At 48.5% G+C, this 8,908-nt stretch overlaps 1 protein-coding gene across 1 annotated transcript in view; it reads right to left on the bottom strand.

Annotated features, from left to right (window-relative positions):
* LOC140119804 (uncharacterized) overlaps window positions 1–8,908 on the bottom strand; it is a 340,011-nt gene that overhangs the window by 299,558 nt on the left and 31,545 nt on the right. The window lies entirely within an intron of this gene.

Below are 8,908 nucleotides of genomic sequence, written 5' to 3'. Positions count from 1 at the left end.
GCTTTACTTTAGTTCCAGGCTGCAATGATCAGCTGTAAGGTGTCTGTAATGAAGTTTTATTGATACGCCTTGGTCTGATTCTAGCAAAGACAGCCCCCCTGTGGTGTATAGCCAGACAGCCCCCCTGTGGTGTATAGCCAGACAGCCCCCCTGTGGTGTATAGCCAGACAGCCCCCCTGTGGTGTATAGCCAGACAGCCCCCCTGTGGAGTATAGCCAGACAGCCCCCCTGTGGAGTATAGCCAGACAGCCCCCCTGTGGAGTATAGCCAGACAGCCCCCCTGTGGTGTATAGCCAGACAGCCCCCCTGTGGAGTATAGCCAGACAGCCCCCCTGTGGAGTATAGCCAGACAGCCCCCCTGTGGAGTATAGCCAGACAGCCCCCCTGTGGTGTATAGCCAGACAGCCCCCCTGTGGTGTATAGCCAGACAGCCCCCCTGTGGTGTATAGCCAAACCCTAATATATATATATATATATCCCTGTTTGCCCAGCACATAAAAAATAAACGTTCATACTCACCTTCCGGCACCCCTGATGCTCGGTGCAGCTCCCCGATGCTACGGCCCGTCGCACACTATGACAACATCAGCAGCGACACTGCCACATCATAGTGTGCACCGGGCAGCAGAGCTCATGGCTGCGCCACTGACGGCTGTTACAGTAAAGTGAAGAGGATCTGCAGGGACTGGAACATTGGGGGCGCCGGAAGGTGAGTATGTACATTTATTTTTTTATAGACTTGTGTATAAGCCGAGGCGGGGTTATTCAGCACATTGTACACGAGTATATACGGTAATTTATGAATTAGAATGCTAACTCCTCTAGCGTACGAGGAGAATACTGAGTGACGCGCTGCTCCAATCCAGGAAAGCCCCAGACTAATCGCAGAGGAAGAAGGAAAATGAGTCTCAGAGAGGCGTATCACAGCTGACTGGCATTGCTTCAAGACCATTGACCAGGCATATCTCTTAGCGGAGTCCCCTAACCCTCTCACATTCCAGCCAACCAATTTAACCCTTTGCGTCATACTATATTAAAGTAAGATATCATAGTACAGAACAGTTACAAAACATATTCTGAGATCCGGTTAAAACAAACTGAATCCCCCCAGACCTAATGCAGAAACCCTTGTGCCATTGGGGATTAAGAATCGGATGCAGCCGTACATATGTATAACGTCAACCACAACCTGTAAACTTTGAGGAGCTGCCTAACCGCTTAAATAACATCAATATATTAATTCACCCTGCCCGTGCGACCATAATTAATAACATAGAATTTAGCCCTTAAACTCCGCCCACTTCCACAAAATGGCGTCCTACCGCTAAATTTATCCCACACGTTCTGCACCCAACCAATCTGCTGCCACCACCCATGAGTTACTTATACAAAGAAGGCCGTAGGCACCTCAACCACACAGACAATGCACACTGGGAGTCACACAGAACATGCAATTACTACATATACTATGTTAAAATGACCTGGTAACGTAATCCCTTCGGAAACTCCGGTTCTTTAGGGCTACAAGCAGAGGCTTATTAAAGTTAACACTTTATTATACATGAAAAATGCAATACACTCAAAAACTAACTTGTCAGAGTACAATTAAAGAAAAAAGTTAAAAACAATATCCATACAATATGTAGCCATTTTTTGGGGGGATATGAGTAATAGCCCTCCCACATCTGTGTGTATACATACACACACACGGATACATATAATGGTACTTGCTTTTTGGTGTGTCCGTGTCCACCATGGCGGCTGTGTATACGGGCAGGTGTGCTAGAGGACAGGCAGCTGGTTGTGTTGTCTGTCGGTCAGAAGTTCAGGTTGCGGGTGAGGAGGAGGCCCCTTGACTGTGCCGTCCAGCTGGGAAGAGGGCCATTCACTGTGCCACTGTTGCGGGATGCAGGGATTTCGAATGTGCGGTCTGGTGAGGAGGGGGTTCAATGCGGCCAACTGTGCCATCACTACCACTATCCTATACTATGTCACAGGTGCTCCCGCAATCCATGTCCTGGATCTCCGTGGAGCTGTGCTCCCCGGGTCTGAACTCACCACTCCTGCTCCAGTCCCGGCTAGGCCCGTGCCAGCACTCGAAGATTTAAAGAGCCAAGGCACCGCTGCTCTCATCACTCCCCGCCGGATCTTTGCGCTCTTTACCCCTAGAGAAAGCTTCTCAGTGTGTTCCTGCATTCCTGTTGTGACCTGGGACCTGACCTGGGACCTTGCATCTCTGCCGTCAGCCCTGATTACGTTCCTGTTCCTGTACCTGACCGTGAGCCTGAACGCTGATTCTGTACCTCGACCCTGGCTGCCACCGTGGGCTAGTCACACCTGTGGAACGACCTGGTGGCACCCTGCCACAGCAAGACCATCCTACTTTGCGGCGGGCTCTGCTGGAGACCAGGTGCCATGCGGTTCAATGAGGATGCTGAAGAGTTGCGTCACGAGCAACCGTAGGCCCAGCTTCCACATCTACCTTGCTTGGCTCCGGTTTTCATTGGGGCTTCATGGGAGAAACGTCCCCAGGTGTGAATACAGCTTCTCAATGCCTGATACTTCCAGTGCTCCTCAGTGTCGGTATCTGCACTCCTATACAAGTTTCTGCTTTCCTAGACTCTAGCTCTGCGGGGGAACTTTATGGATGCTGCTCTGGTCTCTCGGCATCGCATTCCAGTAGTTCTTCTCGAGAAACCCCTAGCCATATCTTCTGTCAGTGGACAAGTCTTGTTTGATCCGGCTGGTACTGCACTGAACCCGTCTCTCTTTAAATTGGAGCTCTTCAAAAAGTAAGACTGTTCTTCGATGTCCTGCCGTGCTCCACATCATCTTTTCTCCTGGGTCTTCCATGGCTGCCACTTTGCGCCCCGGTCCTTGACTGGAAGACTGGGAAGGTTCTGCTTTGGGGATCAGAATGCCACTCACACTGCATGGTGACACCTCTACCTGTCCTGACTTCTTCTGTCTCCCAAGTCTCTGGAGGGTCTGCCACCATGCTACCGGGACTTTGGCGATGTTTTTTAAAAAAAACAGGCAGAGACTTTGCCACTGCATCGTCCCTATGATTGCCCAGTGGACCTGCTGCCTGGGACCTCCCCTCCTAGAGGTCGTGTCTACCCTCTTTCTATCCCTGAGAAGGCTGACATGTCTGTGTACATCAAGGATAACCTGCAAAGGGGTTTCATACACAAGTTCTCCTCCCCGGCTGGTGCAGGGTTATTTTTTGTCAAAAGAAGGACGGCTCTCTGCGTCCCTGCATAGATTATCGTGGGCTGAACACGGTCACGGTTAAAAAACCTTGCCGTTTATTACAGAGGTCTTCGACCGTCTGCGCGGTTCTAAAGTGTTCTCCAAGCTGGATCTTCATCGGGCCTACAACCCTGTCCGGATCCGCAAGGGAGACTATTGGAAGACGGCATTTAACACCAGTGATGGCCATTTTAAATACTTAGTGATGCCATTCGGATTCTGTGATTCTCCAGCTGTCTTTCAGGAGTTTGTGAATGACATTTTCAGGGACCTTCTGTATAATTGTGTTGTGGTCTACCTGGAAGACATCTTGGTGTATTCTCCAGACCTCAAGACCCATCAATCACACGTACATCAAGTTCTTGGCCGGCTACGGGCTAATCATCTCTATGCCAAGCTTGAAAAATGCTGACCTGTGAGCTTGCACCTCTGCTGCCAGCCCTGACTAGGTGCCTGTGCCTGTACCTGACCGCAAGCCTGAACGCTGATTCTGTACCTCGACCTTGGCTGCCACCGGGGGCTAGTCGCACCTGTGGAACGACCTGGTGGCACCCTGCCACAGCAAGATCATCCCACTTTGCGGCGGGCTCTGGTGAAGACCAGGTGCCACTCAGCTGTACACAGGTCAAAAGCACCCCCGGCTAAAATAAAAATGTCTGCTAGATTTTCAAAATGGCTTCTGTTTGGTTCTCTTGGTCCAAGATGGCCGCTGTAGAGGAATAGATCATTAACAAAATATTATAGGCATGGAATTCATCAAAGATATAACACTATGCATTATTCAAAGGATTACATTCTATCCACATTTTATATTCTTAATTAATTTACAAAGCTAGGTATAAATCACTTTAATAATGATCCCCATGGCAATGTGAAAAAACACAATATATATTAACTATAATGCATAGCTTATTTATCCATTTTTTTCCATAGATAATTATCACCCATTAGCCAAAAAAAGGATGAGTGTTTGATCTATACATATACCTGCTAAACACATTTTCCCTTTTTTTTCAGGTCATGTGGCTGCTTCACTAATTTAAAGTGAGTGCGTTTTTGGCCCCCACCCCTGGCTCTTATGTCACTGTTTCTCATATCGTCCCTCCCTTCAGAGAGGTACTGGCTGAGTCTGGGTTTTTTTGAAACCCCATAATTTTTGATTGGAAGATGGAACAATTATGCCATTACTTCCAATCACCAGGGCGCCTCGCTACCTTTCACCCCATACCAAACTTGGGGTGTCTAAGCCGAACAGGTGTGTTCTGTCATTGGCTGGGTTCCCTTGCATATGGGCTTTTGATGATCGGGCCATGAGGTTATCTAGATCCTATAACTCTCCTCTCTAACTGGGGACCAATAGTTATGAATTATGCCCCAGTTATGGACAGCTATGATATTTCTTTGTCTCTCACAGTTTCCTTTGATCTCTTTATCCCCAGAGATGAGCTAGCAGAGGTGTGAATTTTTGCACTTGGGGTAAAAAAGCTCCCTCCAACCTTTTGTAATCAAGGAATCTCCCGGAGATTAACCCCAAGAAGACACAAAGAAAAGAGAAAAAAAACAACAAATGTACAGTTTGAATCTATATGCCAATTTCAAGTCCTAATCTTGAGAGAGAGTCCAAAACTCATGACCTGTCTTTGGGATTTAGGGAAAAGAATTTCCCATTTTCTAATGAGGCAAACAAGTCTATTGAAGGGACCTCCCATCTCTGTACTATTTGTAGGAAGACTTCCATGTTTCTATTCCACCTATTCAGGTTTTCAGGATAAAGGACTGGAGGACTCTCAAATGGCTTTGGCACCAAGCAACGCACTGGACACATGAGGTCATAAGGCCCACGACTGGATTCTTAATTTCGTGTCGAGTAAAACACCAGAGAACACTCTGGACTGTGAAGAGACAAGACCAGATTTTTGATAATTTATTATCCATTTTAAGAACCCCAGGAAATCTAAATGTTTTCACAGATTAGACTGAGGTTCTCTTACCAAGTCTGCTATGATGAAGAAGTCAATATTTTTTAAACAACTTTGTTTCTTTGGGCATATCCATTATTATACATTATATATTTTTACCAATCTCATTTATGGAACCATTGTAAGTCTCTCATTGCTAATACTGCGCAGTAACACATTAAATAGCACAGCAATAACATATACACTCACCGGCCACTTTATTAGGTACACATGTCCAACTGCTCGTTAACACTTAATTTCTAATCAGCCAATCACATGGCGGCAACTCAGTGCATTTAGGCATGTAGACATGGTCAAGACAATCTCCTGCAGTTCTCCCGAGCATCAGTATGGGGAAGAAAGGTGATTTGATGCCTTTGAACGTGGCATGGTTGTTGGTGCCAGAAGGGCTGGTCTGAGTATTTCAGAAACTGCTGATCTACTGGGATTTTCACGCACAACCATCTCTAGGGTTTACAGAGAATGGTCCGAAAAAGAAAAAACATCCAGTGAGCGGCAGTTCTGTGGGCGGAAATGCCTTGTTGATGCCAGAGGTCAGAGGAGAATGGGCAGACTGGTTCGAGCTGATAGAAAGGCAACAGTGACTCCAATCGCCACCCGTTACAACCAAGGTAGGCAGAAGAGCATCTCTGAACGCACAGTACGTCCAACTCTGAGGCAGGTGGGCTACAGCAGCAGAAGACCACACCGGGTGCCACTCCATTCAGCTAAGAACAGGAAACTGAGGCTACAATTTGCACAAGCTCATCGAAATTGGACAGTAGAAGATTTGAAAAACGTTGACTGGTCTGATGAGTCTCGATTTCTGCTGTGACATTCGGATGGTAGGGTCCGAACATGAAAGCATGGATCCATCCTGCCTTGTATCAGCGGTTCAGGCTAGTGGTGGTGGTGTCATGGTGTGGGGAATATTTGGGCCCCTTGGTACCAATTGAGCATCGTTGCAACGCCACAGCCTACCTGAGTATTGTTGCTGACCATGTCCTTCCCTTTATGACCACAATGTACCCTGTAACATCTGATGGCTACTTTCAGCAGGATAATGCGCCATGTCATAAAGCTGGAATCATCTCAGGCATCTCAAATGGCCTCCACAGTCACCAGATCTCAATCCAATAGAGCATCTTTGGGATGTGGTGGAACGGGAGATTCGCATCATGGATGTGCAGCTGACAAATCTGCGGCAACTGTGTGATGCCATCATGTCAATATGGATCAAAATCTCTGAGGAATGCTTCCAGCACCTTGTTGAATCTATGCCACGAAGAATTGAGGCAGTTCTGAAGGCAAAAGGGGGTCCAACCCGTTACTAGCATGGTGTACCTAATAAAGTGGCCGGTGAGTGTATATAATGTGTGCTGTGAGAAGAATGCAGTTCTATGAGTTCTACTACTAACAGCAATCTATTACACATTTTGTAATCACATAGCTCCCAACCGTCCTGGATTCAGCGGGACAGTCACGGAATGTTGGTACTGTCTCACCGTCCTGGATGGTTGGGAGATTGTCCCGATATGTTCCTGCATCTTTCTGAACCAACCTGCTCCTGGTCCCGACACGCCAAGCTACAAAGCAGGGAACTAGGAGGCAGGATCATAAGCTTCTGCTACCTCCTACAAAGTGGTGTCTTCAGCAGGGCCTCTGCTAAAGAGACAATCATGAATAAGAGTGGTGGACACCAGGATTATAACTACTATAGAGCCTGCAAATCCAGTCTGGAACGTTGCCTGTCCAGCAGGAAACTTACATAAACCAGATCATCTGTAGCTCCTGCTCCCTTTAGTTGTCAGGAGGAGGAAGAGCTGTGCTACATGGTCTGAATTGGCACTGGAAGGGCCCTTTAGGTGCACATTTTTTGTCGGACACAGAGCAGCCGCGACACAAAACTGGCGCAGACACTTGTAAATACAAAGTCGGACAGAAAACTGGTGCAGCCGAATAGTAAATGTGGCCCTATTTGTTTTTGTGTTTATATCCAGCAGGTATTAGTGTTAAAGCGGTATTCCTTCCAGGTAGACAAGTTTCTTATATGTACTCAGGATAACAAAATAACACATTCTCTAATTCAGTGATTTTCAACCTTTTTTGAGCCGCGGCACACTTTTTATACTTAGAAAATCCTGGGGCACACCACCAACCAAAATAGCACAAAATGACACTAAAACAGTCATAAAAGGCTTCCCTTTACTAATAAAAAACCCCTAGCGGCCTCCCTTTACTAATAAAAACCTCTAGCGGCCTCCATTTACTAATCAAAAGCCCCTAGCGGCATCCCTTTACTAATTAAAAGCCCCTAGCGGCATCCCTTTACTAATTAAAAGCCCCTAGCGGCATCCCTTTACTAATTAAAAGCCCCTAGCGGCATCCCTTTACTAATCAAGAGCCCCTAGCGGCCTCCCTTTACTAATCAAGAGCCCCTAGCGGCCTCCCTTTACTAATCAAGAGCCCCTAGCGGCCTCCCTTTACTAATCAAGAGCCCCTAGCGGCCTCCCTTTACTAATTAAAAGACCCTAGCGGCCTCCCTTTACTAATTAAAAGACCCTAGCGGCCTCCCTTTACTAATTAAAAGACCCTAGCGGCCTCCCTTTACTAATTAAAAGACCCTAGCGGCCTCCCTTTACTAATCAAGAGCCCCTAGCGGCCTCCCTTTACTAATCAAGAGCCCCTAGCGGCCTCCCTTTACTAATTAAAAGACCCTAGTGGCCTCCCTTTACTAATTAAAAGACCCTAGCGGCCTCCCTTTACTAATTAAAAGACCCTAGCGGCCTCCCTTTACTAATCAAGAGCCCCTAGCGGCCTCCCTTTACTAAATAAAAGGCCCCAGAGGCCCCCCTTTACTAATTAAAAGGCCCTAGAGGCCTCCCTTAACTAATACAAAAGCCCCAGCCAGTATATACACTCATGCAGCATGCATATACAGATTTATATATACACCCTTCTAAAAATATAAAAAGTACATACATTTGCTGGCAGTGTGCTGGCAACGTTGGGCCACAGATGAGAAAGACTTGGCGGCTGCGGATGGGATGGGCGGGCCTAACGTCCGTGGCCGGAACGGGTGCTGCGCGCCACGGATGAGAAGTGGCCGGCGGCTATAGGTGGAAAAGCGGAGTGGCCGGCGGCCTATGGGATTAGCGCGCCGACCTGCTGCGAATGAGAAGGACGGGCAGCAGCCCGGGATGGAGGGGGCGGCGGCTGCAGATGTATAGCATACCAGGCCGCAGAGGGAACGAGCGCGCAAGGCAGGAACAGGTGGGCCGGGCCGCGGAACGGAGGGGCCGGGCAGCCGCTGATGTGAAGGGCGGGCCCAGCCGAAGATCACATGGGTGGGCGGCTGCACATGTAAAGGACGGGCCCGGCCACAGATGACATGGGGAGGCCGGGCTGTCGCGGATGAAGAAGGCAGGTCTGGCGCGGCGCCCCCGGATTAGATGGGCGGGCGCCCATTCAGGCCCCCTGTTGTTACGCCTCTGGGAGCCGGCTAGGAGAGGTATGATGGGGGGGGAAGGCTCTCCTCCTGCAGTCACAGGCAGCCAGGACGTGTCGGCACATTGTACAGTGACACGTCCTAGCTGAAAATGCCGCCCTTCACAACCAGCAGGAGGCGTGCACAGGGGCTCCCCGCGGCACACTCAACCATGTGCCGCGGCACACGGGTTGAAAATCACTGCTCTAAT

This window comes from Engystomops pustulosus, chromosome 2, assembly GCF_040894005.1.
Source record: "Engystomops pustulosus chromosome 2, aEngPut4.maternal, whole genome shotgun sequence".
NCBI lineage: Eukaryota > Metazoa > Chordata > Amphibia > Anura > Leptodactylidae > Engystomops > Engystomops pustulosus.
This window is presented reverse-complemented; position numbering and strand designations above follow the sequence as displayed.